This window comes from Podarcis liolepis, assembly GCF_965112155.1.
Source record: "Podarcis liolepis genome assembly, chromosome: 5".
Taxonomy (NCBI): domain Eukaryota; kingdom Metazoa; phylum Chordata; class Lepidosauria; order Squamata; family Lacertidae; genus Podarcis; species Podarcis liolepis.
In genome coordinates this window covers 89,389,254-89,416,965 of record NC_139556.1, presented here as the reverse complement: position 1 = coordinate 89,416,965, position 27,712 = coordinate 89,389,254, and the positions used below count along the sequence as shown (strand labels likewise).

Genomic DNA, 27,712 nt, shown 5'->3' with positions numbered 1-27,712 from the left:
TTGCAATAAGGTTTTGTCGTTTTTGTCTTATTTCTGTACACCGCTTAGGAGTATTTAAAATATTAAGCAGTCTAGAAATGCTTAAAATAAATAAAGGCATGAAAACTGTGTACAGTCTGTACCTGAAAAGGGATACTGTCAACATGAGCATCTGCGGGAATCTACCTAGTGCTATAGGCAAAGGGGAGTAAATATTCCAAACAAACAAACATAACTTGTATCAGAGAGCAGGTCCATTATTTCTAGTAGAGTGTGGGCGTGACCTAGGTAGACCAGGCCTCTGACAAACTTGTATTCCTGTCTACCTCTCCAGGGTTTCTCAATGGATGTACTTGCTGTCCATTAGGAATCTAGACAACATATTCCCGCTTGCTTCTGAACCTCCTGTTCTTTTCCTGAGTCCCTTTTACTCATCCATACCTTAATTAATCACACTGCTGGTACAATAAATTTCACACACCCTATCTGCACTGCATTTTCCCTAAACACACACACACACACACCAAGAAAATCAAGTCTCCACTCCACGGTTGTCATACACTACTCTCACTCACCCTGCCCTCCAGCAAACTCGGTATAACAACATCAGGTTACTTTGCAAGGCTAGCATAGCCCACATTCTCTAAGCCACAGCTCCATCCCTCTGCAATATGGGTATAATAATAAACTTGACGTGGGCAGGAAAATTGTTTAAATAATTACAATAACATCTGGGGACTCCAGGTAGAGAAAGGCTGGTGCAGACTGTTAGAAACTCAGCTGTATGGTGTGTAGTGGAATATTCCATCATCCTACCCCACTGGTAATGTTCTTCCAGTACAGGCCATTCATGGTGATGGGATACTAAGCAACGTGGATTAAATATACCAAGAAGAAACAAATCCATTCTCAGGTTTTGCAAATCCATCAGCTCAGTTACTAGAATAATTGTACCTTGGGTCAGGCCAACAGTGCATCCTGGGTCCAGACCAGATGCGCTGGTCTCTTGAGTTTCTTTATCGATTGGAGAGTATAATCAATTCAAGATCTGCTAGCACTTAGAGGGATGCTTTAACAAATTGCCCTTTGTGGCAAAACAACATTTGACCCCTTGGTCCCAACTCCACATTTATTTGCAGTCTGCTAGAAATATATCAGCCTTTTCATTTCCATTTGTTTCGGCGCAGAGCTCATTTTTCTCTGATAATGTAAATGTTAAGGCATGTAAGCAAAAGTTTTTGGTATAAAATATAATGCAAACGTAGGACTGCCACCTGATTAAATAAATCACTCATGTGAGTTTTAATTGATTGATCAATTAATTAAAATCCCCATGTTTTTCCAGACTGTTAAAATGGGGGGTTGGGGGGGGAGAATACTTTGTGCCTGCTACGGACATCAAAAAGCAATCTCAGACGTGCCATGCCCTCCTGCATGAGAAAGAAAGGGGAATGCTAATATGATGCCTGTCATCTGTAGCTTTCATAACTACTTTATAGGATATATATAGAATATCATTTAACCTAACCGATAAATTGACTGAAGTTTGCAACCCTAAATCAAAGGCATTGCAATAAGTGTAAACAGCATTAAGGCTCAAACACAATCGCTGCAAACCAAACCAAATTAGAAGTTCCTGAAAAGCTTCTAAAAAGTGAAGACTAACTTGAGTCCATGGGGTTACTCTAAGTATGACTCAGTTGGATACAACATCATGCATCTGCCCAAACCTAAGGCTGAAACAGGCCATAAGAGGCCACACTGTCTTCTCCTTTAGGTATGAATGACCCTGCACTAGGGGTTTTGTGACTTCCTACCCTCAGGGAAGTGCTCTGGTCCATGGGGCATGCTCTGGTCCATGGGGTCACGAAGAGTCGGACACGACTAAACGACTAAACAACAACAATACCCTCAGGGAACCCATTCCATACCTATTTTCAGATCTGCCAAGGATCTTGGGTCATTTCCTAGGCACAGGCTCAGTACAGGTGTTGACCATTTTGTGGACGTCCAATTGACGCATGACCACCGATGCACTGGTCCTTTTGGACCCAGAAGAGGGCAGAATAGGGTTCAATGGGGAGGAGTGGGCTTATGCATGCTCCACCAATGCACACGCAGGCCAGGAACAGAACTGCCGCACAAAATGATTACCGCCTGTAAGTATAGGAACAGGTCATACTTCTTAGGCATCTTCGTTCCCACACAGGAACTGAGAGTGCGCTGCTGAATGCAACTCCACACTGTATTCAAACAATTGTCCGTCATTGCTGATTTCTTCAGCAACCTAATCTTCCAAGGAGCCATTTGAAAACCACTGGACTAAGTCTTTACGGCTCCAGTGATCAAATCCAACACCAAAAAAGCAGTCCATTCAAATACAGTGGTACCTCGGCTTAAGTACTTAATTCATTCCAGAGGTCCGTTCTTAACCTGAAACTGTTCTTAACCTGAAGCACCACTTTAGCTAATGGGGCCTCCTGCTGCCGCCGCGCCGCTGGAGCACGATTTCTATTCTCATCCTGAAGCAAAGTTCTTAACCTGAAGCACTATTTCTGGGTTAGCGGAGTCTATAACCTGAAGCGTATGTAACCTGAAGCATATGTAACCTGAGGTACCACTGTAACGGAGTGTAGATTGACCCACCTGACTCTGAACCAATGATGAAGGCCTTTTGAGAAGCTCAGACAGAAGGTGCTCACGCCCTACTGCGGATGAATGGACAGAAGCATTTCTTCTTCTATGCAAGACTAGGAATAATTGTAGGCAAATTTTCTTTTGACTTAAATCAGGTCCCCATGGTGAAGTCCCCACCCCAACAATGTATACTGCCCATCAAAGGGCTTGGTAAGACTCCTGGATTTGTTGCTTGCCTAAGTCTGAAGAACCAGGGGAGGTTGCAATATGTGTTTGTGAACAGCATTGGCTCAAAGGGGAGGAAGACAAGGTGTGCAGGCATAGGGTAGCATTCTTTCCCATTCTACAGAGCAAACGGGGGAGCTGTATCCTACCTCTACCAGAAGTTACCCTTATGAGATTTAATTTACCATACACCTAGATCAGCAATGTTCCCGGTGCAATAATGAATGACTTAGTTGACCTCCTGAACCCTAGCGTTCGCCTGCAATTGACTGCCGTTTAAGGATCTCCTCTGTTATTGCCGCATTCATGGGCACAGGAACCTGAAAGATTTCGTGGCAGCACACAGACAAGACCAATTGTTTCAAAGGCAGCTGAGTCGGTTGTATTTAAAAGGGAGAGAGTACTTGCAAATGAAACAAAGCAGTTCTGCTAACAGTACCCTGCTGATATCATTATTCCTGCTGATATCATTATTCCTTTACTATCAGACACTGTTTTCAGTGGCCTTGATCCACATGTTTTTGGAAGTACCTTCCCCTGCCCGCATTCAGGGAGGAAGGGGCAAGAGGGGAACCAACAATTGCCGCCTAGTTTTGGGAGAGGACAATTCTTAATTAATTTTCAGGAGATGGGGGCTTGTTAGGAACCGCAGGGGGAGAGGCTATTTCTGACTTTTCTTCTCCTCTGTTTTTTCCATTCTGCTAATCCCCTGCTCTCTGAAATTTATTTTGAGTTCTCCCCCAACCCCCCACTCATGCTCCAAACTCTTCTCCCAAGAATGGGGCAGAAAATGTGGAGTGGGCATTTGAATCCACTGCTAACTTTCCTTCCCTCCTACTTAAGAGAACGCTTGCTCTCTTACACCAGCGTGGTGGAGTGGTTAAGAGTGGTAGACTCATAATCTGGTGAACTGGGTTTGCTTCCCCGCTCCTCCACATGCAGCTGCTGGGTGACCTTGGGCCAGTCACACTTCTTTGAAGTCTCTCAGCCCCACTCACCTCACAGAGTGTTTATTGTGGGGAAGGAAGGGAAAGGAGAATGTTAGCCGCTTTGAGACTCCTTCGGGTAGTGATAAAGCGGGATATCAAATCCAAACCCTTCTTCTTCTTCTTCCATGTTGATTGCTGAGTCAACAGTGTGGACTACAAGAGGCTGCCTTGCACAGAGTCAGACCACTGATTCATCTAGCTCAGTATTGTCCTCACTCACTGGCAGGTTTTCTGGGAAGGTTGACTCCCAACCCTACCTGGAGTTGTCAGGGATTGAACCAGGGACCTTTTGAATGCAAAGCAGATGCTCTACCACTGAGCTATAGCCCTTCCCTATCATAAATCAAGCCTATATGATGGATATGCTAGGAGCCGTTCATCAACCAAAGAAGCCACTTAGGCTGGAAATGGGAACCTCTGTCCTTGGAGGTCTTCAAACAGCAGCTGAGCACAAGTATCTGTTAGGAATACATTAAGTCAGGTCAACTTCTCTACATTTCAACCACTCTGTCCTTCATAAACTAATCCTGAGCCAAACCCATGGGTTTTCTTTATCTTTTAGAACGTTGATCTTGCTCAGGCCTGCTTTCTGTGCAAGGGGCTAGGTGGGCATACATGTCTCTCTGACACTCCACACTAGAGCTGTGCTGTGGTGAAGAGGAGCCTGGCTGTGGCTCATAGACAGAATTGCAGTGGGAAAGGAAATGGATGGTGAACAGCCAGTGAGGGCATATTACACTGGCTGGCTGGTGACAGAGAGAGAAGTTCTGCTCAACTCATTTTCCTCTGTGCTTGTGTTTTTGAGCTCTTCATCATGACTTCCCACATTTCCCACTGGAAGACAAGTCAGTCTCCTTGTTCTCTATATTTAAAACAGGTGTTTTTCGTTATTTATTTATTCAACTTATCAGTAAGTATTCACTGGGTGGCTGCCAACAAAACCATCGTTCATATCTATCATAAAATCGGCAGAAACAATAGACAACTGCAAAAAAAAAAATTGTTTCAGTGACAGTATAAAATAATTTGAGACTTAAAACACAATTTAAAAGCCAAGGTGATAGAAAAGGACTTTGTCCGGTGCTGGTAAGACCACAAAGAAGGCACCAAGTGAGCCTCTCTTAAGAGAAGCATTCCATAGCTGCGGTGCCACTACCAAAAAGGCTATCCCTCCCTATCTCAGTTCTGTGTGTATGAAGAAGGATCTTAAGATTCATGTAGACATATGCAGGGAGGTGATCCTAAGGCATTTTAGAGTTCTATAGATTAAATGCAGCACTTTAAATTGGGTCCCAATACCAACTCAGAGTGAGTGCAGCTGGGAAAGCACTGTCATAACATGATGAAAATACCCTGGGGGCTCTATTTTGAACCAACTGTAGTTTCTGGACCATTTTTAGAGGCAGCCCCATCCACAAGACATTGCAGTAGCCTATGTGAGGGGTTACCGGTTGGTTGGCATCCATCCATCTCAGGGTGGAGATAGTTACCACCCACAAATCACAAACACTCTGTGCTGAGAAGTGTGATTCCTCCAGCCTCACATAACTCTAGCATGTTTGAATCCAAATTAGTTCATGAAAGGGTTAAACCATAGAGTAAGCTGTCTTGCCAGGCTTCACCTGTCATCACTTTCCACCTTGAGAGAAAATGGGTCACCAAGCCCAGGGCTGTCTTAAGAATATGCGGTGCCGGGGTGCAAAGACCCCCCCCCTCCCAGGTTGCCCAATCCCAGACGTGCAGGAGGGCAAAGCCAGCTGGCTGCCTCAGTGTCTCGCTGGCTTGGTCACCCCCAAACTCGTGGTGCAGAAGAGCTCACTGCAGCACTCTGACCGACGGGCAGGCTTTTCCCCAGACTCAACTCTCAGGCCCTGGACTCTCGACCTGGAGCCCCTGAGAGCCCGGTGCCCAGGTGCCCCGCACCCCTAGCACCTATGGGTAAGACGGCCCTGATCAAGGCTTATAACCTCCAAGTGAGGTTATATCTCACTCTCCAAGTGGATTTCAGCATGCAAGGAGCTCTAAGCTAGTCACTCCAGTGCATGGCTTTAACCAGCCTCTTTTTGTTTCAGACCAGAATGGAATCTGAAACAATTATTTTTCTCCACCAATAGTTTAGTAACTTTTACCTTTTGTAATTAAGCAGCATCTTTTCTGACTGCTGTATAGAAAAGCACCTGAATCTGACATTTGAAGAGTTTTGCAAGGAGTCCACTGTATGACTTACTAAAAACATTTGTTCTGTGTCTATGCTAGAGAAGTGAGATCGCTTGGAAAGAGCTTTTAAAAGAGGGCATTTTAGGGACTCACTGGAAGAGTTTTACACATCTTTCTTTGCTGCTTGTACTGTGGTGTTAAATCTCTGCTGGGGTTCTCTCACCCAAGAGTGCTTGCCCAAGATCTTGGGTCTTGGCTTCCAAGATTCCAACACTTTTCACCATAGAAACCAACAGCAGCAATACAATCCATGACACATCGACAAGGGGTAGATTTCAGGGGAGGCAACCCAGGCAAAGAACTGGGTCATCTGGCTCGGAGGAACACCTGCCTGATACAACCATCCACTAAGCAGCTGAATCAAAGTGTTCATATGGCATGAATAAATACAGATTTATAGATCATAGCTTTGCATTTATCATCTTATGTGGAAGAGATAAAGCATGTGTCAAACAAAACAAGGTATCCAAAGTTGAAGGAATGGGGGGTGGTACTAAAGATTCTTCTTGCTGAGGACCAATGCTGGGCGTTGGGCGCAACTGCTTCCAACATCGGAAGCACCATGCCTCTGAATACCAGTTGCCCAGTAGTGGACTGTAGGGTTGAGCTATAGCACTTACTTGACCTCCCAGCAGTTGGGTCACCACTGCTTACTAGGAGGGAGAGTGGGAAAGGCAAGGCGGAAAGGTTGGTGTTGTGCAAACACACTAGCAAGAGCACCATATTGGTTCTGCCAGTGTGTTTGCACAGTGCTGACCTCCCTCCTGCCTTGCCTTTCCCACTCTCCCTCCTGGGGAGAAGAGGCATCTCCACTTCTGGGAGGTCAGGTACGTGCCACAACCCCACCCCACCATCCACTACTAGAGCTGCTGGGATGCAAAAGTGGGGACGGCACTTCTGTGCACAGCTCCTGTTTGCAGGATTCCCACAGGCATCTGGTAGGTCAGTGTGAGAGCAGGATGCTGGATTAGATGGGCCTTTGGACTGATCCAGCCCACAATAACCCCAGGCGTTGAGAAACCCATCTATGTCTACTCGCATAATAGAATGCCACAGAACGTTCAGATGAACAGCTGGGAGAAGGTGGCTTTCCTAAAGCTTCTCAGCTGCTTCACGCCAAAGACAAGACTTGAACCAGGGACTTTCCTTCTCACTGTTCAGTAGATGGGAGTCCATGCTAGAGTAAGCAGTCTTGAGTGCTGCAAGCCAGGCAGAATCATTCCTGCCCGTTCAGTGTAGTAGCCCCCGGCCCCAGGAACAAGCCCTCCAAGGGATGATCAGAAGCCACATAAACATTTCGCAGCAAAGCTACAAGGTAATTCTCTAGTTAAGAAATTAGTTTCATTGATTAATTATATTCAATACTCGGCGGCCTAGAGAAAGAGAGCTCACATGATGAATAGAGCCTATGTTTCTAATGATGTTTTCCTACAATGAATGATTTGTCAATACTGTTAAATGGAACTCCAGCTGAAACGTGGGGCGATATATTTAAAACAAATGATCAGAGGCAATCAGATACACAAACGTTGTCTCTAGCATCAGCTGTGGAAGTGTTTCAGAAGAGGCAACGAACAGGAGCAAGGGGCTTGTGGGGGGAAGTTAGGTAAGCGTAAAATCTTTTTGTGGGCTCTTTTCTTCTTTTGGGGGGGGGGGAATGAGAGGCTTCAGCGGATGGGGGCTTCTGTGATTTGTCGGAAGAGGGGCTTTTGAAAAGACATTTCTTTCTGTTATTCATCCTAAATGTAAATGGTGGATTAAAAAAGGAAGAAAAAGAGGAGGGGAGACAAACTCCAGCAAATCCCATTAATAAAGAAAGCATGAAAATAAAGGCAGCAGGGATGGACTGGAAGGAATATATATATATATATATATATATATATATATATCCTTCTTCTCCATCACCACTTCCTCCAGTGCTGCAGGAGCATTAAATATATTCTGCTGAAAAACTGAATCCCACAGTCCTTGCGTTTATTTAAGAGGATTGCAAAGGCTAACGCCAGAACCAGCCGACTTACTACAACATTTCACTTCCCCCCCTCCTTCCCTTTTAATCAAAACATGGAATCGGATGGTCCAAACCGTGTTGCCCACTTGGGTTTTGTGCAAGTCACTAAATCAGCCCCTGTGGTGTCTTAGCTCTTTGTCTGAACCAAGAACAATGTGAATTTTCTGGTGCCCTTTTGGTGAATGGACCCATCCCATCACCCCTGTCCCTAATCACCCGTGATCTTCTCATCAGATGTGCCCTCAGTTCCCTGTGGCTGTCAAGTGGTAAAGAATCGCTGGGTATTTCATATTGATGGGGTTTTTTATTTTTTAAAAAAACATAGCAAAAGATCTATGGTCAAATGCCACCCAGCATTTCTTGACGACACCTTTATTACCAAGAACCCTTTTAGCAATTGTTCACAGCAATTAATTATTTTGGAAATGGATGCATTAAAAAAAAGGTTAACATTTATCCTTAGAGGAGCACAAGTAATTTGTGATAGATACAGACTGCTTTATTAGCACAGAGAGATTTTATTTTAAGACAAAAAAGGACCATTAAATCCCATAAAAAGCAGAATATTTCTGCAATTAGCTGCTTGCTGAAAGCCTTGCTCTTTCCCAAGTATGAACCTGGGATATAAAATATGGCCCAGAGAGCTCACTGATGGAGACCAAGAATCTATATCGTTGAGAGGCCAAGCCTAATTTCTTTTATGTCACCTTCCCCTTGCCTCAGCTCTAACAGCTTCATTGCGTGTGGTTATATCCCAGGGAGAGTTAATTGCAATTCAAATGATTCTTTGTAATGCAAATAAATTCCAGCCAGGTGTTTCCCACCATCCTTTTCTTTACACCACTTCCTGCCCCTCGTAAAACAGGAGAAAGACCTCTACAGAGCATGTTTCAGCAGAGCGGATGAGAATCGCCTCAAGAAAGTAATGTGGAAGGAAATCACCCAGGAGGGGAGAATAACTATAAGGGAAATAACAGATGATGAAGAGGAGGAGGCCAGGTTGGGTTGGTGCCAGATCCTGCGAAGGAGATGAACTGAAGTGAAGGCAGTTGCTCCAAGGGGATGCTTTATAATCTATCAGCGCCTCTCTGTAGCCAGCGTTTGAACACTCATGCACAAATGCACAAGCACACCCATCACCACCTGTCTCTCTGACTCCTGGTGACTGATAAGCTACTGCGCTTAACTCGTTTAAAGACACACCAAACAGCAATGCCTATGGAAGAACCTTGTGTGGCCGGAAAGCTTGCAAACGTTCTCAGTGCAAGCTTCTTATGTTTCCCAATCTCTCTTCCCAACCCTCCTCCCCTTCACTTCATTTGCCTGGTTCCACTGTCTTTCCACATCCTCTTTCCTTCCTCTGTTTCCTGGCTGCTGCTCCCAGTCATTCTTCAGCTGCCAATAACTAGTAAGCACCATGCACAGAAGATTCAGATGCACTAGCAGCCTTGTGATTCTCATGAACGCTTCTCCAGCGTGTTGCGTGGGGGTGTCTCTCACACACACCCTCTGTGGGGCTTCCTCCTTGCCCCCCACAACTGCACGCTCCTCTGCCAACGCACCTCTGTCTCGCCCCCAAAAAGACTTTTCTCTATCCTCCCCAAACACAGAGCCACTTATTAAGAAGCTGGTCACTAAGGAGTCAAGCCTAGGTGAAGTATATCACAGAGATTGCAGCCAGAGGCTGAGAACCACAGGAGAGGACAGGTCAAGAATTCATGCATTTTAAAAGCACAGGGAGAAGAAAATGTTTGGGGAGAGTGTTACTGGGAAAACTAGCCCATTCCCCCCCCAAAAAAAAAAACCCCACTGCTTCTGGCTTTTTGAAGCAAAGATTATGGGCTTTTTCCTCTGCTAAGGGCAAATATGAACAGAGCCCCAAACGTACAACCAAAGCCTTAATCAATAAATGCCCCCCCTCCACTTCTACAAGGATCAAGCCGTCTCCTCCACCCTATTCTTAACTGATGGTGCTGACTCCCTCGAATTAAATGGGCTTTATTTATAAGAGCTGCAGCAAATACCTTGATATATAAAGACTTTTTAGTTCCACTTGTCAAGTTTCTCCTAGGCACATACATAATAAAGGCCGGCTTTTGCCTGCTGCTTATGTATGCTGTGTTAATGCAGACTGCTGGGGAAGAAGAGGAAGTATACCCCAAAAAGGGGAAAGAGTGGGGGGGGGTGGGAGCTGTTCCTTTAATCAGAAGATACTGGCATGTGTGTTTGAAATCCAGCTCTCCCATACAGACAAAACATGCCTGGAGCAGACATAAACTCTTATAATATTGGAGGAGGGGTGGAGGGTTAATCAGATTTAATACTAGAGTGCACACAAAGACAATTCAGATATATTTTGCGGGGGAAGCATAGGAGAGATTTGGACCTTAGGTGGGAACGGCGGAGAGAGAAATGAACCCCTTCTGGGGAAAGCGGTGGGGAGAAAGAGGCAAGTTATTGGAAAGCCCAGATAGATAACATGCTGGCGTCTTGGAAAGGACAGAAATAGATGCCTTACCTTATCAAACTACTCCTCCTTTTGTACCTGATCCGCAATCATAAATACTTGGAGAAGAAGAGGAAGCTAAGTTGAAGGCTGGGTCTTGTTTTAGGAAAAGGAAAAAAAACAAGGGGGGAGCAAGCAACGTGCATGTCTTTAATGCTCCTCTTCTGGAAAGGGACTCGACGGAAGAATGTGCCAAGCTGATTCCTTAGTATCCATTAGCTCCCTAGAGGATTCCAAATGTCTTGAGGAGAGGAGAGGGGAGAGGCGTCCAGGAGAGGTAGGATGGAGAGAAGAAGAGAATTTGGTGGGGAAGGGGACGAAGGAGAAAAGAGGAAAATCGCAAAATCTGTGCCTTTCTACATCCAGCGAGGGGCTGTCGCTGCGACCGATCCTACACCAACGCCCCCCTCCCCACTCACCCCACCCCCCAAAAAAAAGGAGCGGGAGAAAGGAGAATTTCAGAAGACGTGTCTCGCTACAAACTTGGCAAGCCAAACGTAGAAACACGTCGGGAGGGAGGAAATTAATTTCTAAAATTATTTGCAGAGAGAAAAGTCACCTGCAAGGAGGGGAATTGCAGCTCTGTATCTATAGATAGATATCATGCAAAATCCCCAAGGGTGATTTAAAAAAAAAAATATTATTATTAATATTTTTAAAAAAAATTAAAAAGGAAGGAGAGAGAGATGGAGGGAGAAGGAGGATCAGGGAAGAGCAGTACACAGTGGCCCAAGGAGACGGGATCACGAAGGAGACAGAAGGCTGTACATCCGTAGGCAAAGGGAGCATCAGCCGCTTTCCAAATTCGAGGAAAGGCTCCTGCAGTTCAGTTGCCTTTTTCGCCCCCCTTCCGCTGCTGCTGCTGCTGCTGCCGCCGCCGCTGCTACCTGTAGACATAAGAGGGAGGCGCGGGCACGCTCAGACGCGCGCGCGCGCTCACGGGCACACGCCGCTACGAGCGCCGAACAGCCTCGCAGCTGTGTGCGGAGCGCGCGCGCGCGAAGGGGCGCGCTTGCACAGCAGCAGCAGCAGCAGCAGCAGCCGAGGCGAGCACAATCAAAGCTTAGGAGAACAAGGAATGCATGCAGGCTTTCGTCCACCTCTAGCTTTTCCCCATCTCCATTGCATGACTGGGGAGAAGTTGCAGAGGGAGGTGGGGGGCAATCCCTGGGAAGCGAGGGGATCCCTCGCTTGGGGAGGGGTGTGTGTGTGTGTGTGTGTGTGTGTGCCTGCACGCGCCTGCGCGCAAAGCCCTCGTCCAACCCGCCCCCGCTGTTAGCGTTCACTGACACACACCCCCACATACACACACACATATGCATGCACACACCTCCCGTTTTTCCGCTTTGGCTGGCAGCAGCGTGGTGGCAGCACTGAGGGTGACAAAGGTCCCGGCGTCAACTGTGACGTGGAACAGGGAAATTAAAGAAAAACGGGGCGGAGTGGGGGGGGTCCACACTGTGTGTGTGTGTGTGTGTGTTTCGGGCCGGGGGTGGAGACGGAGGGAGGCAGCAGCAGCGTCTCTGCAAATGCTGGCCTTGAAAGTCCGTCCCCATCCTTTCTCTCCCCCAATATTCTTGTGCAGAGGTGGAACTTCCAGAGAGAGAGAAGCAGGCCGGCAGTATAGAATCGCGGAGTTGGAAGGGAACCCCCCGGGGTCATCTAGTCCAACCTCCCGCAATGCAAGAATTTCATCTCCTTCGTGCATGGCAGATGGCTACCCAACCTCCGCTTAAAAACCTCCATTGTAGGAGAAATCCACACACTCACCACAAGGGAGCCTATTCTAGTGTCCAACTGCACTTACTGTCAGAAAGTTCTTCCTGATGCTTAGTCGGAACCTCCTTTTTTGTAACTCGAATCCACATCTTCCATGTGACAGCCCTTCAGATATTTGAAGATGGCTATTATCTCCTCTCAGTCTCCTTTTATCCAGGCTAAACATACTCAACTCCCTCAACAGTTCCTCATAAGGCTTGTCTTGTCTTCAAGAAGGACACTGATAAACTGGAACGTGTCCAGAGGAGGGCAACCAAAATGGTCAAAGGCCTGGAAACGATGCCTTATGAGGAACGGCTAAGGGAGCTGGGCATGTTTAGCCTGGAGAAGAGGAGGTTAAGGGGTGATATGATAGCCATGTTCAAATATATAAAAGGATGTCACATAGAGCAGTGTTTCCCAACCGGTGTTCCGCGGCACACTAGTGTGCCGTGAGACGTTGGCTGGTGTGCCGTGGGAGGGAGGCGGGCCAGTCGGGCGGTGAGAGGCGGCGGCGGCGAGGATCCGCGTCGAGCCGGGGGCGGCTCCGCGGTGGTGGTGCCGAGGTTTCTCTCTCCATTCTCCCCTCACACACACACACAGGAAATAACACAGGATCAGCTGACAGGACCCAGCCAATGGGGCGGTGGCGGGGCAGCGCGTGCAAAAGGGAGGAGCGCGAGACAGCGGACGAGGAGGAGGCCGGAATGTCCGGGCAGCAGCAGCAACAACAGCAGCAGCAACTCCCGGCGACGGCTCCTCAAACCCCGGGCAACCCTACTCCCTCACCGGCCTCGGCCGCCCTCCTGCTCCACCCGCCGCCGCCTCCCCCGCCGCCGGCGGCCACCTCGGCCCCGCCGCCGCCCCCTCCTCCGCCCGCTATCGCCGCCACCACCACAACAGCCGCCGCCGCCTCAGCTGCCGCCGTCCCTCAGTCCCTCGCTTTGCTGCCTCCTCCCCCCCCCCCACCCCCAAAGCTTGGAGGTTCCCCGGCAAGGGGGAGGGAAAAAAATTGAAAACTTACACTTTCGTGCGTCCCTCCCGGCGTGACGCTGCGCGCTGACGTCACGGGGCTGTAATGGTGGTGTGCCGCGAGATTTTTTTCATCAAACAAGTGTGCCTTTGCCCAAAAAAGGTTGGGAAACACTGACATAGAGGAGGGAGAAAGGTTGTTTTCTGCTGCTCCAGAGAAGCGGACACGGAGCAATGGATCCAAACTACAAGAAAGAAGATTCCACCTAAACATTAGGAAGAACTTCCTGACAGTAAGAGCTGTTCGACAGTGGAATTTGCTGCCAAGGAGTGTGGTGGAGTCTCCTACTTTGGAGGTCTTTAAGCAGAGGCTTGACAACCATATGTCAGGAGTGCTCTGATGGTGTTTCCTGCTTGGCAGGGGGTTGGACTCGATGGCCCTTGTGGTCTCTTCCAACTCTATGATTCTATGATTCTATGACCCTTGATCATCTTGGTCAACCCTTCTCAGCACACATTCCAGCTTGTCAACATCCTTCTTAAATTGTGCTGCCCAAAATGGGATACAGTATTCTGGGATACTTGAATAAAATATTGTGGGGACCCAGATAAGCCACACCCCGCATAATCGATCGCATGACAGTGTGCGCATACCACTGTGCCCATCAACTTTGTGGGGGCCCAGCTCCCTCAAGTATTTTATTGTGAGGGCCCAGCCCCTAGGAGTTGGCTCCTATGCCAAGACAGAATAGAGTGGAACTATTACTTCCCTTGATATGGACAAGGAGTCAGCAAACTTTTTCAGCAGGGGGCCGGTCCACTGTCCCTCAGACCTTGTGGGGGACCGAACTATTCTTTGGGGGGGGGGAGAACAAATTCCTATGCCCCACAAATAACTCAGAGATGCATTTTAAATAAATGCACACATTTTACTCATGTCAAAACACGCTGATTCCTGGACCGTCTGTGGGCTGGATTTAGAAGTTGATTGGGCCACATCTAGCCCCTGGGCCTTAGTTTGCCTATCTGGACATTATCCTTCCATCTACTGCACCAAGCACACATTTAAAGCACATGACTTCCCCCCTCAGAGAATCCCAGGAACTGGAATGTGAATGAAGGGGGGAACTACAGTTCCTATGGTTCTTTGGGGAAGCCGTGTGCTTTAATTGTGTCAACGGCATGTTGTTAGACATGTTTCAGCTGTTCACATTTACAGGAAAAATTCCCTTTCTGAAACAACAGGCACAGCCATCCTTCCACATTTGCACTTCTCTAACTGTGCTGCAGTTCTCCAGCCAAGTAATGTGTGCAAAAATGCATATACAGTACTAGGATGAGGTGTGCACTTTTGTTCAGTGGTATAGTGCTTCATCCATCCACAGCAGTGACCAGAGGAGAATTGACTGCCGGGAGGAGTGCAGCTAAAAGAAATACTGTATTTTTCACTCCATAAGATGCACTTTTTTCTTCCTTAAAAGTAAGGGGAAATGTCTATGCGTCTTATGGAGCAAATGTGTGGGCCCTGGAGCCTAATTGCCCAGGGGAGAAAAGCAGATCATGCTTTTTTAAAAAAGAAAGAAAGAAGGAAGTGGGTGTTGAAACAAAGCCGCTAATCAGCAAGTGATTGGGGAGGGAGATAAGGGATGTGAGCAATAAAGGAGGCTGCCTGGGAGGGGGGAGGTAAAGACAATGAACTTGCAAGGAGAGGAGAGAGGAAGACTAAAGAAATGAGGAGAGAAATTAGAAGAAAAGGAGGACCAAAAAACTGTTCCAGCTAAGGAAAAGACACTAAGGCAAACAAGGGAAGGGAGTGTTGAAAGGAAGCAGCTGATGGGCAAGCAATCGGGGAGGGAGATAAGGGATGCTAGAGATAAAGGAGGCTGCCTGGGAGAGGGGAGGGAAAAGCCCATGGATCCTCAGGATTTTTGCATTGGGTTACCTCAAATTCACCTTCAGATCACATAGCATGTCCATGGCTACAGCCTGCACCAAAAAACCACGCACCCACTCTTGTGTGGGGCCGCAATGGCACAAAAACATGGTTACAAAGCACGGATCCACATGGATCCTCAGGACTTTTGCACTGGGCTACCCCAGACTCACCATCAAATCACATTAAAAAAGTTCCTTCCAGTAGCACCTTAAAGACCAACTAAGTTAGTTCTTGGTATGAGCTTTCGTGTGCATGCACACTTCTTCAGACACGAATGCTCATACCAAGAACTAACTTAGTTGGTCTTTAAGGTGCTACTGGAAGGAACTTTTTTATTTTGACTATGGCAGACCAACACGACTACCTATCTGTAACATCAAATCACATGTCTGTGGCCACAGTATGAACCACAAAAATCATACATCCACTGTTTCATTCATTTTTTTTCTTGTTTTCCTCCTCTCAAAACTAGTTGTGCCTTATGGTCAGGTGCATCTTATGGCAGCATCAGCACAACTGGATGCCTTCAAAACATAGAATCATAGAATTATGGAGTTGGAAGGGACCATGATGATCATCTAAGTCCAACCCCCTGCAATGCAAGAATATGCAACCATCCCATATACGGTGATTGAACCTGCAATCTTGGCATCATCAGCACCACACTCTAACCAACTGAGCTATCCTCCCGCATCAGTCTCTACAACCAAAGCAGGCACTCTAACTCTACAACACCCCTGAAGGCGCACTCTTCCATTGTCTTCCGGGACAGACAGATGCCAATAACAACTGCTTCTGAACATGGAAGCCCTGAAGAGCCATCGTGACTAAAGATTATGGGGACTGAAGCGAAGGGTACTATGTCAGTGATAGAGCATCTGCTTTCCACAGCACCACTAGGTGGGGATGGGAATGTCCCCTGCCTGAAACCCTGGAGAGCCACTTGTGGTTAGTCCCCAGAAAAGTTCCCCTACAAAGAAATGTAGCCTTCTTGCTGAAGAAAAAGGTTCCCCACCAAACAGAATGGTGGGAGCAGGACACTGGACCAGATTGGCCTTTGGTGTGATCAAGCATTGGCTCTTGCTGTGCTCATATGTTCATAACTGCATCATAAGATGTGGTGGGACAAATGGCAGCTGCTTCCAAGGTCCCTGAATGCAAAACATATGGGGACTCTGAACCTGTCTGTTTGAGGATGCTCCATAGATAATTCAGCTACAGCTCTTCTGCTACAATGCCACCAATGCCAGCCACCTGGAATACAAACCAGGAAGCTCTTATGGCCTACAGGTGGGACGTTGGATGACCATTTGGACATCGGTGGCCTAGATATAATGTGTGAATCTGACCGTCATCCAGGTTCCTCTTAGCGCTTGCAAATACACACCGAGAGCTCTTTTGTGAGAAAAAGGCAGAATAGTCCAACTGTTCAATCACTGCAAATGGACAAGCAGACGGGACGGAATATTGTATTCTTTTAGCGGTGGTATTGGACACATGGCAGGCTGGCCATTCTGCAGAGATTCCAAAAGATATCCCGCTTCCATGCGGTAACAGCCCTTTGTTGTCCGTGTGACATTGGGGCCTTAAACCAGAAATCTGGGCCAGCCGTGCCAAAAATGTGCTGCCTTTTTAGATGGCCAGATAAAATTGTGATTTAACACCAGGGAAATGTGAAGAGTTTGGACGGGGCTCCTTCTCTTTTACATGCCAGCTTCTAATTTCTTTGGAAACAGGGTCAGACATCCCATCTGCCGTACGGCCTGAGACGAGGTAGACTCAGTCGCATGGAGAATGGGAGCCTTCTGCAGGGACCAGCTTAATCTAATCTCAGAAAAACAGGTGAGGCTCTTCTTCCTTCTGCTGGTGCCTCAAGCACAAATGGATGCCCGTCTCCTGACTCGGCTGTGGGCAAACGCCAGAGGGAGAAACCCAGTGATTTAATCACAGGTTTGTGATGCTGCATGTAATAAAAATCAGTGGAAGCTGGACCGTTAAGGCAAGTGGGGCATTGGGCAGCTTTCGGTGGGGGCGGGGGGGTCACTGTTGTTGGTTCCCCAAGGCTCAAACGCATGGTTCATGCACCAGAAGCCATGCAATTCATTTCCCCACTGAGATTAGACAGCTGAACCTCAGGCACATGGCAAAGACTTACTTATTCCAGCAGTCATCTTAAGGCAGGACTCAGGTTCATATTTCGTTCTATGGTGACTTCTTATTGTTTTATTCTGTGTATGGTTTATTTTTTACACACACCACCTAGAAAGGCTAAGAATCAAGCAGCATCTAAATGCTTTAAATAAACAAATACAATTTGCGATGCAGCAAAGGGTAGCGGGGAGCACTGATGGGGAAGGACCACAGTTCACTGGCAGAGCATCAGGCAGATGGTTCAAAGTTCAGCCCCCAACATCTCCAGGTAGGTCTGGGAAAAAATATTGCCTGAAACCCTGGAGAGTCACTGCCAGTCAGTGTAGACAATACAGAGAAAGATGGGCCATTGGTATCACTCAGCATAAGGCAGTTTCTAGGATGGTCACCTTGCTGGGGCTTCTCAAACATGGAGCAGACCCCGACTAATGCGATGAGGAAATTGTTATTATTTATATCGCAGCATCCATGCTCACAGCGTTTTAATATGCTAAAAAAAAGGGGAGGTCACTGTCCTTTGAAGCTTGCAGTCTGAAATTCTGAAACAGAGCAGACGGCAGTGTGGAGGGAAAAGAGAAAGAGAGCACTACCTCTCTCTTAAATAAAAAGGCTGAAATCCAATTCAGGAGCAACTAGCAAGGACAACATAAAGTCATTTTGAACCACAAATAGAGCCCTGGTGTTTTTTTTCCCCCCAGCCGGTAATCACAAGTCTCTCTGCTACCCTGTGGATCTTTCCAAGTTTCTTAATTCTGAATCAGAGAAACCTCACTAGAATTTAGAAAGGATAATGAGAAATAATTGCCTGTTTAAATATCTGAGAGAGGGGGAGGAAGACTTCTGTAATCATTATCTTGGTTTTCGTAAGACGTGGAAAATGAAGGGGACTGGGCCAACAGAAAACGGAGTTGCACTCACACACTCACCAGCACACACATTGGGTTGTACGAGCTTAATCAACATGGTGTCCTCTACCACCATCCCTGATGACTGATCGTGGGCTGATGGGAACTGGAGTCCTACAATATCTGGGTGATCCCACAGTAGCCACCTCTGGTTTGGGAATAATGTGTTCTAATAAAGTGGTGTTTTTACAGCGATTGTTTAAAGGACAATAGAGGCCAAACGTTCATTGCAGCAAGAAGTACTTAAAGAGGGAATGCTTCTTTTGCTAAGTTCTGGAAATGTACCGAGGGACGCTATAAATATTTATATAGTTTTGTTTGGGGACATTGTGCTTGTGGAGGTAAAGGATGGCCGTGCAAGCCTAGCCTTTATAAAAGAGGTACGTTGTACGTGTAAATAAAAATCGTGGACAGTATCCAACCATTCCAAGCAAGGGTTTCTGCTTGTTCAACAGATTTCCCCGGCTCATCTCCCTGCATGCGCCCCACATTCTCCCTGAGTCTGCTCTGGAAGGTTGGGGGGGGACCCCAGAAACAGATTTAGGGGGCGATCAAACCTATCCATTCTTAAGGAAATCAGCCCTGAGTGCTCACTGGAAGGACAGATTCTGAAGCTGAGACTCCAATACTTTGGCCACCTCATGAGAAGAGAAGACTCCCTGGAAAAGACCCTGATGTTGGGAAAGGGAGAAGGGGACGACAGAGGACGAGATGGTGTGACAGTGTTCTCGAAGCTACCAGCATGAGTTTGACCAAACTGCGGGAGGCAGTGGAAGAATGAGTGCCTGGGGTGCTCTGGTCCATGGGGTCACGAAGAGTTGGACACGACTAAATGACTAAACAACAACAGGGAAAGGAGAGCAGGAAAAAGTTCTGTTTTCACAAGCAGGAATCTTTGTGCTGGTAGAACATGTTCCATAGCAATACATTCAATGGAGACTGGTCATTCATGCCTCATCCAGCCCCTAGCTGCCTACCCCTCTACTTACAGCCTGTCTTGGTGGACTGGCACATCCTGCTCCTTCATCTCAGTGCTGCCCCTTGTACAACTCAGCAGGGAGGAAGATGAAGACAAGTTGGCGCTGCCTATCATTGGCTCTGGCTCCACCAGCTGTTGCACTCCTTGACATCTGCCGACATTGGCTACTGCCCACAGTCAGCTGTTTTGTGTGCATCATTAGAAGGGGCTGAAGATCAGGAAGACCAAACGGTAACAGTAAGGAAGATAGGAAAGGGGAGCTAAGAAGGTAACAAGACTAATGCAGACAAAGGGAGTTTAAAAGGAGAGATGATTTTGCGGGCCCTCCGTCAGGGAGTGTCATGGACTGGCTGGATGCAAAGCATTGGTGGGAGGCACCAACTGGCGAACCCCCATGGGAAGAAGGCTCAGAGCCAGGGGAATGGTGGTAAGAGGGAGAAGACTGGGGAGGGGTGGGTAGAGGTGTCAGAAGCTGGAGGGGCAACAGGGTTTAGTGAGCAGGAAGAGTCTGTGGCAGAAAGCAGTTCAGACTCTGATGCTTAAGCAGAGGCTGGAGAGTAAGGGAGGGTCAAGAGGCTGCTGAAGAATCCAGGGAGCCTGCCTTTCCTGCTGTGACTAGCTTCCCTCCTCCCTGGTCACTGAGAACATACAGAGAAATGAAAAGAGAAGGACAGAGATTAGTTGTGCGCAGACGCAGTTTGAGATTGTGTGGGAGAAATCCTGGAGAGGTGGAGCCTTAGAGAGGGGTGGGACCTTCAGTCCTCACAACTGCTTCATCGGGCAAGACCTCCTAGGAAGTCTCTGAGACCATTAGGCCTGACCAGTGGTTTCTTTCCCTTGAATGAAGATTTAACTTCACTGGCCTCAGGTGATCTATTGTTTTTGTTGCTGACCTTAGCCCGACTCAAGTCCCGACAGGGAGGTGCCTTTAACTGACTGTGTTCTGGTGGAATAATTAGCTACCAAAGAGTGCTGCATTCATAGATCTTGTGATGGCCTGGGATTCGGACTCAGAGGCTGAACCTAATGAATCCCAGCCTGCACAGGAATCCCCGCCTCCAGAACCAGCTGAGCCGGGGCTGGGGCCTGAGCCTGAAGGGTCCTCACCTGTGCTGGATCCTCAAGTGCAGGCACCAGCTGAGTCTGCTCTGACCCCTGAGGTGATGGAGGACCCATTGCCTGCAGGTGCTCCACTCTCAGCCCCGTCAGGGGAAGAGGAGGTGGCCTCTGGGTCCAGTAATCCTCCAGCCTCTCCTGAGCTGCAGAGGCTCAGGGCAGAGAGGCGGAGGGAACTAAGATCCTGCAGGAGGAGTGCTCGCCTCCAGGCCAGGAGAGGTGAGTCACCTATGGACCGGGGCCACCCTATGCCTCGGGGCAGATAAAAGCCAGCCAGCCCAGTCCCAGGTTGCAGGAGCAACGTTGTTGCTAGCCTGTTCCTGCCTGCACCCTGTCCTGCTCTTCTGCCAGAGTTCCTGACCCCACCCGACTCCCCACCTTGGACCCAGCTACAGCTTTGATGGACAGCCTCCATACCGCACCATCGACCTCGGACTGGACTCGGACCTCGCCTCTCGGTTAGCCCTTGGGACCAGCACAGATCTACTGCATTGGTTACACTAGATGATCTTTATTGCTCCTCTTGCTCTGTGTTAATGTTATGTGAAATAACCTCAGCCTCATCAGGGCCTCTCCCGTCTTCTCTAGCGCAGCCACGAGGAAGAGACCAGAACCTTCCGCTTCCACTTTTTACTAACCACAGTTTAGTGTTCTGTATGAACCCAGACAAATTGGGGTTATTCTTAAGGATGTGTGTGCAGAGGTAGACTTTTCTAACGGCATCTTGTTTAACAAATGCCGTTTATTCCTCTTTGAGGAGGCGATTGGAAAAGACGATAGGCCAGATGGGTCTCATTTGTAATTAAAACTTGGAAGGCAATTTGATAGTGCAGGAGCAAAAAATAAAACGGGGGGGGGGGAGGAAGCAGTGGGATAAAATAAATCATCTGCTGCAATATATTATTAACTGTACAAAGCAAAGAGCCTTTCTTAACAGCATGAAATTGAATTGAAGCCTAGCTCGTACATAAGGATCTTTATGGGAGCAAGCTGAACACCATGCTTCAGGATGGACTTAGCTCCTCGGATTGTGGAGTTTTTCACACTCCAGAAATAAATTCACTCGGCCCAAGAATTTCCATCAGTTACTGAGTTATGTTCTCCCATAGGAAGGTGGCTCATACTAAGTCAGACCATTGGTCCATCTACCTCACTGCTGTCTCCTCTAACTGGCTGCAGGTTTTCAGACTGGGGTTTCAGACAGGGGTCCATCCCAGCCCTGCCTAGATATGACAGGGATTGAATCTGGTGCCTTCTGCATGCAAAGCAGATGCTCTATCACTGAGCCACAGTCTTCACACAATGACTGGTGCTCATTGTCTTGGAAAAGTACTTTGTGGAAGTATTGGGGGAATGTTTTTCTAAGGTAATGGACATACAGTGGTACCTCTGATTGCGAATGGGATGCATTCCGGAGGCCCGTTTGCAACATGAAAAGAGCGCAACCCACAGCGGCGCATCTGCACATGCACGAGTTGCGATTGGCCACTTCTGCGCATGCATGTGACGTCATTTTGTGCTTTTGCGCATGTGCGAGTGGTGAAACCCTGAAGTAACCCTTTCTGGTACTTCCGGGTCGTAACCTGAAAGAACGTAACATGAAGCAGATGTAACATGAGGTATGACTGTACAGTCGTACCTTGGTTCTCGAACTTAATCAGTTCCGTGAGTCCGCCCGACTTCCGCAAATGTTCGAAAACCAAGGCACAGCTTCCGATTGGCTGCAGGAGCTTCCTGCACTCAAGCGGAAGCTGCAGAAGTCACGTCGGACGTTCGGCTTCCAAAAAAAGGGTTCGCAAACCGGAACACTCACTCCCAGGTTTGCGGTGTTTGGAACCAAAACATTCGAGTCGCAAGGCGTTCCAGAACCAAGGTATGACTGTATATAGGTGAATAAACATGCATGTGATGCTTTTTTTTTTTAAAAAAAAGGCAGAAACCCCTTCTGAAGAATAAGGGTGGGCCAAGATTATTAGCCAAATCTAATTTCAGTTTGAAAGCAGTGCTAAGGACTATGGGGCACTGGAAAGTTTGCATCCTATGTCATTTAGGTTGTGAACCACCCTACAGATAAATACATATTAAATAAATAATAATAAAATAATGGAGAGAACTAAGGATGAGGGAGAAATTCTGTTCTGTTTACACTTAAAGGCAAGCCTACCAAATTCACACTTTCTGAAATGATCCATGAGCTGGAATGCAGCCATCTTTCAAAATTTGCATGTTTCCCACTGTTGCAATGCAGTTCTCCAGCTAAGCGTTACACACAAAAATCCGTATGTGCAGGAAAGTGTGCATAAATATGCACATTATTAGTGAAAACAACATGCAAAGATGTGTTCTGTCAGGGAAATTCGCTTAGCAAAATTGTGTATATTGGGAGAAATTTGTACGGACTTGTTTATGTAAAAATAAATAAATCACAAGCTGATGTGGAAATGTGGTAAGATAAAATTAAACTTGAAAAGCATGTGAAACTGAAATGTACAGATTCTCCCATCTCTAGATGGCACTCACCTAATCTCATGTGGAGCTGAATTCCACAGGGGCAGGGCCACTGGTGAGAAGACCCTGCTCTGTGTGCCCACCAGCTTAGGTGGCACAAGACAGGCTACATGGCACACACAGCTCCTGTCCTCCATCCCCTTACTGCTACTCTCTGCTCACTCTCTCTAGCATCTGCTGCCTGAGGCAACTGCCTCATCTCGTCTAACAGTAGGGCCGGGCCCTCCTGAAGATATTCTCTAAGGGATCTGGCAGAAGAGGCTGGGTACCCTCTGGCCCCCTGTACTTCAGGCACTGGGATATGTGCATGACAGCCCATAAGAGAAATCAGTTTTGCAAGTGCATCAATTATTGCATGGCCATGGCAGTGTTAACACAAGAAGAGCCTGCTGGATAAGACCAATGACCCATCTAGTCCAGCACCCTGGGGTGGATCTACACACAGCAGGGGAAACCGCTTTGTAAAATCGCATAGAAATGTTTTGTGTTCTACAGTGCCACCTGGTGTTGCATGTTTATAACGCATCCAAAATGCTGTTTTTTGAGTAATGTAGCTGAGTCCCTGTTCTCACAGCGGCCAAGTGGGAAAGCCGTGAGGTGAATCTGAGCTCAAGAGCACTTTCCCCTCCTGTGGTTTCTAGCAACCGGCGTTCAGAAACATCGCCGCCTCCAGCTGTGGCGGCAGAGCAGAGCCATCATGCAATCTCACGCAGCATCTTAAGGAAGTTTCTGACATGTACATGGAGTAAAGAGTACTCCATACCAGAGGCCTAACAGGGCCCGGGGACGATTAATACACTCCCGTTGGTTAGAATTCTGTTGCTTCCTCAAACACCTCCCGTTGTATCACACGTCTCATTTCCATATCTGAGAATTCCAGATTCTGCTAGATGTGAGGGAGATTTGTGATTGTCCTTAGACTCTGCCTGACATTACTATGCACGCTTTTTTTCCCCTTTTTTTTTTTTACTTGCCACCAGTGCATTTGTGCCGTTTTCATCCTTTTAGCAGAAATGGCACAGAGGGAAACTTTGAACATTCGGAGAATCTCTAAAAGCACATGAGTAGTGATTATGTAATCCCCACATGGTGAGCTGGGAGTCTTGCTCTCCCCCCAGAATACAGCAGTCTGGTGGTACTACAAGCCTAATATGCAATGCATTCCTCTCCTCCAATTATTGTTTGCCCACAATCCCCCTGCCCACAAAAAAAACAAAACCTGGCCTCATTTTGTGGAGACCAGACTAGCTTGCACATTAGGCAAATTAGGCATATGTTCAGGATGCGTTGTAAGTAGGGCAAACCTTCCCAAACTCTGTCCAAGGACATGCCCTGACATAATAGCTCACGTGCTACATTAAATAAATGGATGACATGACTGGAAGCTCCTGAAAGAGTACGCGTCTGAAATGAGGAGGCAATCACTCCCAGCGCAGAGAAGCAGCAGGATTTCTCAGAGGAGGGATTCTGTTGTGACTCTGCACGAGTCGCCACTCACCTCCTCCCAGCCAAGAGGCATACCATTCAATAGTGTTGTTGTTGTTTAGTCATTTAGTCGTGTCCGACTCTTCGTGACCCCCTGGACCAGAGCACGCCAGGCACTCCTGTCTTCTACTGCCTCCCGCAGTTTGGTCAAACTCATGCTGGTAGCTTCGAGAACACTGTCCAACCATCTCGTCCTCTGTCGTCCCCTTCTCCTTGTGCCCTCAATCTTTCCCAACATCAGGGTCTTTTCCAGGGAGTCTTCTCTTCTCATGAGGTGGCCATAGTATTGGAGCCTCAGCTTCAGGATCTGTCCTTCCAGTGAGCACTCAGGGCTGATTTCCTTCGGAATGGTTTGATCTTCTTGCAGTCCATGGGACTCTCAAGAGTCTCCTCCAACACCATAATTCAAAAGCATCAATTCTTCGGCGATCAGCCTTCTTTATGGTCCAGCTCTCACTTCCATACATGACTACTGGGAAAACCATAGCTTTAACTATATGGACCTTTGTTGGCAAGGTGATGTCTCTGCTTTTTAAGATGCTGTCTAGGTTTGTCATTGCTTTTCTCCCATTCAATAGTAACTCATAGATAAACAGCTGTGGACTAAAATCCCTTGGGGATTAGGGGCCCCAAAGCTTCAGTTTCATAGTAGATCTGCCCCTACTTAAGAGGAGGTCTTCTGAGGCCCCCTCCACACTTTTGTTACATTTTTTATTACATTGTAACAAAATTGCACCATCAATTTGACTCCAGAATGAAAAGAATCAAACTGTGCTTAACTATCAGAAGTCTGGGAAACAACAGTCTGAGATGAACAGATGAATTGCCAGCAGATCTGACAAAAGTGTTGAGCAAGATACCACTTAAAGGATATATTGCTCATTATTTTTCCTTACTCCCCTTATTTTATATATTATTATTATTATTATTATTATTATTATTATTATTATTATTATTATTATTATTATTTATACCCCGCCCATCTGACTGAGTTGCCCCAGCCACTCTGGGTGGCTACCGACATATATAAGAACAAAATAAAACGTCAAACATTACTAATAAAAATCTGATCCAATATAAAAAGTCACAATAACTTTAAAATAAACAACGTATATCAAATAAAGCAATATTCAATAATCCCTTACCAAATTAGTTTGACTTTCCATGCTTGTTTCGGCTGTATATATATTTTTTTTAATGACTTGTTCTACCATTCCCTAACCATAATAATTTATTTTACCAGTGTTTTGGCTTTTGCTTGGTGTTGCAATTAAAGTGGGAGGTTGTCTGGCTTTGTCATTCATTGCATTCATATTGCACTGGGTGACGAAACCTTTCTCAGTCCAGAGGCCAGTTTCCCTTCCGGGCAACTTTCCAGGGGCCACATGCTACATTTCTGAAGGAGAAAGTGGGCAGACCAACAAATGTCAACTTCACCTTTGTACAGTAGCCCAGTTTCTACACAACAAACACCCTCTCTATCCTCCATCCAGGCAGAGGTGGTTTTAAGGTAACATGACCAGTACACCACAGAGGGCACCACAACAATGATGTAGAATGGAGTGCAAGAACTGTAGCATCGCGCAAAGTCCGCCACTAATCCAGGCAACATCAGAGTTCAATGACACATGCCAGTCCAGCAAAAATAACTCAAGAAGGGTGTAGGGCCGGGCTGTTGAAAGGTGGGGGCCTAGGGATAGGGCTGGACAGGAAGTGTGGCCTGGCCTGAAGGCCAGATAGATAGGCTTGGCGTAGGGATGTGTATAGATGCTAGAGGAGTATATATTTATTAGATATTATCCTTCCTTTCTCAGGTTTGTGAGTTCAACAGAGTGCATCCCTTTGCTGCTAAAAGGGAACCTGAGATAGGCTAGTTTTTGCCTTTTAGGTTTAAGTAATCCAGGATGCTTTAGGGCAGACTGGATTCTTTTGGTATTTTCCCCCTTTAAACAATAATCATACAAACCGTCTTGTAGAGGGTAAAAATAACATTGACTCACTCAAAATACTTGTTGAAGAATCACAGATAGCAGCAGCTTTGCTGAGGCAGGCTTAAAATGGTAATCCAGTTACAAAGACCTATTTTAGTCTAGCTTAAAAATGGAGTGGCTCAGATTTAGCATATGTTCTACAATGCTGGAATGAGGTGGAAGAGCAAAAAGGAAGTGCCAGGTGAGGAGATTCTATGTGGCTACAGCTCTCCCCCTGTCAGGGCGCAGTGGGAGGTCTCTCAGAGTTCTCTCTAGTAAACTTACAGGAAAACTCTGTGAGCTTCAGCTGCCACCCTGTGCCCATCTAGCAAGCATGCCTTGTTGGTTTGACTGCATTGTAAATACAGTCGTACCTTGGTTGCTGAATGCCTTGGGGCTCAAACATTACGACTCCCAAACGACTGAAAACCAGAAGTGAGTGTTCCAGTTTTCAAACTTTTTTTGGAAACCGAATGTCTGGTGCGGCTTCCACTATTGTTTCTGGCGCACCTGCACAATCAGAAACCAATCAGAAGCTACACCTTGGTTTCCAAACGTTTCAGAAGGAAGTCAAACAGACTTCTGGAACGAATTCCATTCGACTTCCGAGGTAAAGTCGTACCTTGGTTGCCAAACGCCTTGGAACTCGTATGTTTCGGCTCCTGAACGATCGAAAACCAGAAGTGAGTGCTCCAGTTTCCGAACGATTTTCGGAAGCTCCACATCCGGTGTGGCTTCTGCAACTTTGGACGCTCCTGCAGCCAATCAGAAGCCACGCCTTGGTTTTTTAACAATTCCAGGAGTCGAATGAACTCCTGGAACACATTCTGTTTGAGAATCAAGGTACAACTGTATCCCACACTTGGAGGGACGCAACCAGCCCCTGGACCTGAGGTTCTCCATTCCTTGATATGGTCTGAAGACTGAGGAAGAAGGAAGCAAATGGAATGGAAGGACAACCGATCACGATCATTGTTTTCCTTCCAAGATGTCTCCCATCCATCTGTAAACAAGTGTGTGTGTGAGCGCGCATCAAAAATCTGCCTTAAAACAAACCAGCTGTGATTTCAACCAGTGGGGTTGGGGAAAGAACATTTCAGGAGAGGGCCTTGGGATGGATAAGAAGCAAAGTGGTAATTGCGAGAGGGAGCTTAAACAAGAGCAGCCGGAGACTCTTGCTTTCAAGCACAGGAAACTTCACTGCAAATTAAGTCCCGTTTCCTCCACGAGCTGCTTCAGAATGACAGCTCTGACAGACATACAGATTGTTTACAGTCCTGAGGGCTTTTTGTGTGGGCACGCATGGTTGTAAATGCTCCCACAATGCACTCAGCTACACCCTGTGACGTAACCACTCGATTAGGACCA

At 47.0% G+C, this 27,712-nt stretch overlaps 1 protein-coding gene and 1 long non-coding RNA gene across 3 annotated transcripts in view; one reads left to right on the top strand and one right to left on the bottom strand.

Annotated features, from left to right (window-relative positions):
* The window catches only part of NLGN1 (neuroligin 1), a 657,716-nt gene extending 646,225 nt beyond the window's left edge, over positions 1 to 11,491 (bottom strand). Inside the window, exon 1 of one of the 2 annotated variants that reach the window (XM_083504022.1) lies at positions 10,577 to 11,491. The gene's annotated coding sequence lies outside the window, so the exon portion shown is untranslated. The remainder of the gene's footprint in view (positions 1 to 10,576) is intronic. The other variant, XM_083504017.1, reaches the window with a different exon arrangement.
* Positions 1 to 27,712, top strand: part of LOC310707497 — a 579,039-nt gene that overhangs the window by 181,943 nt on the left and 369,384 nt on the right. The gene's annotated exons all lie outside the window — the stretch shown is intronic.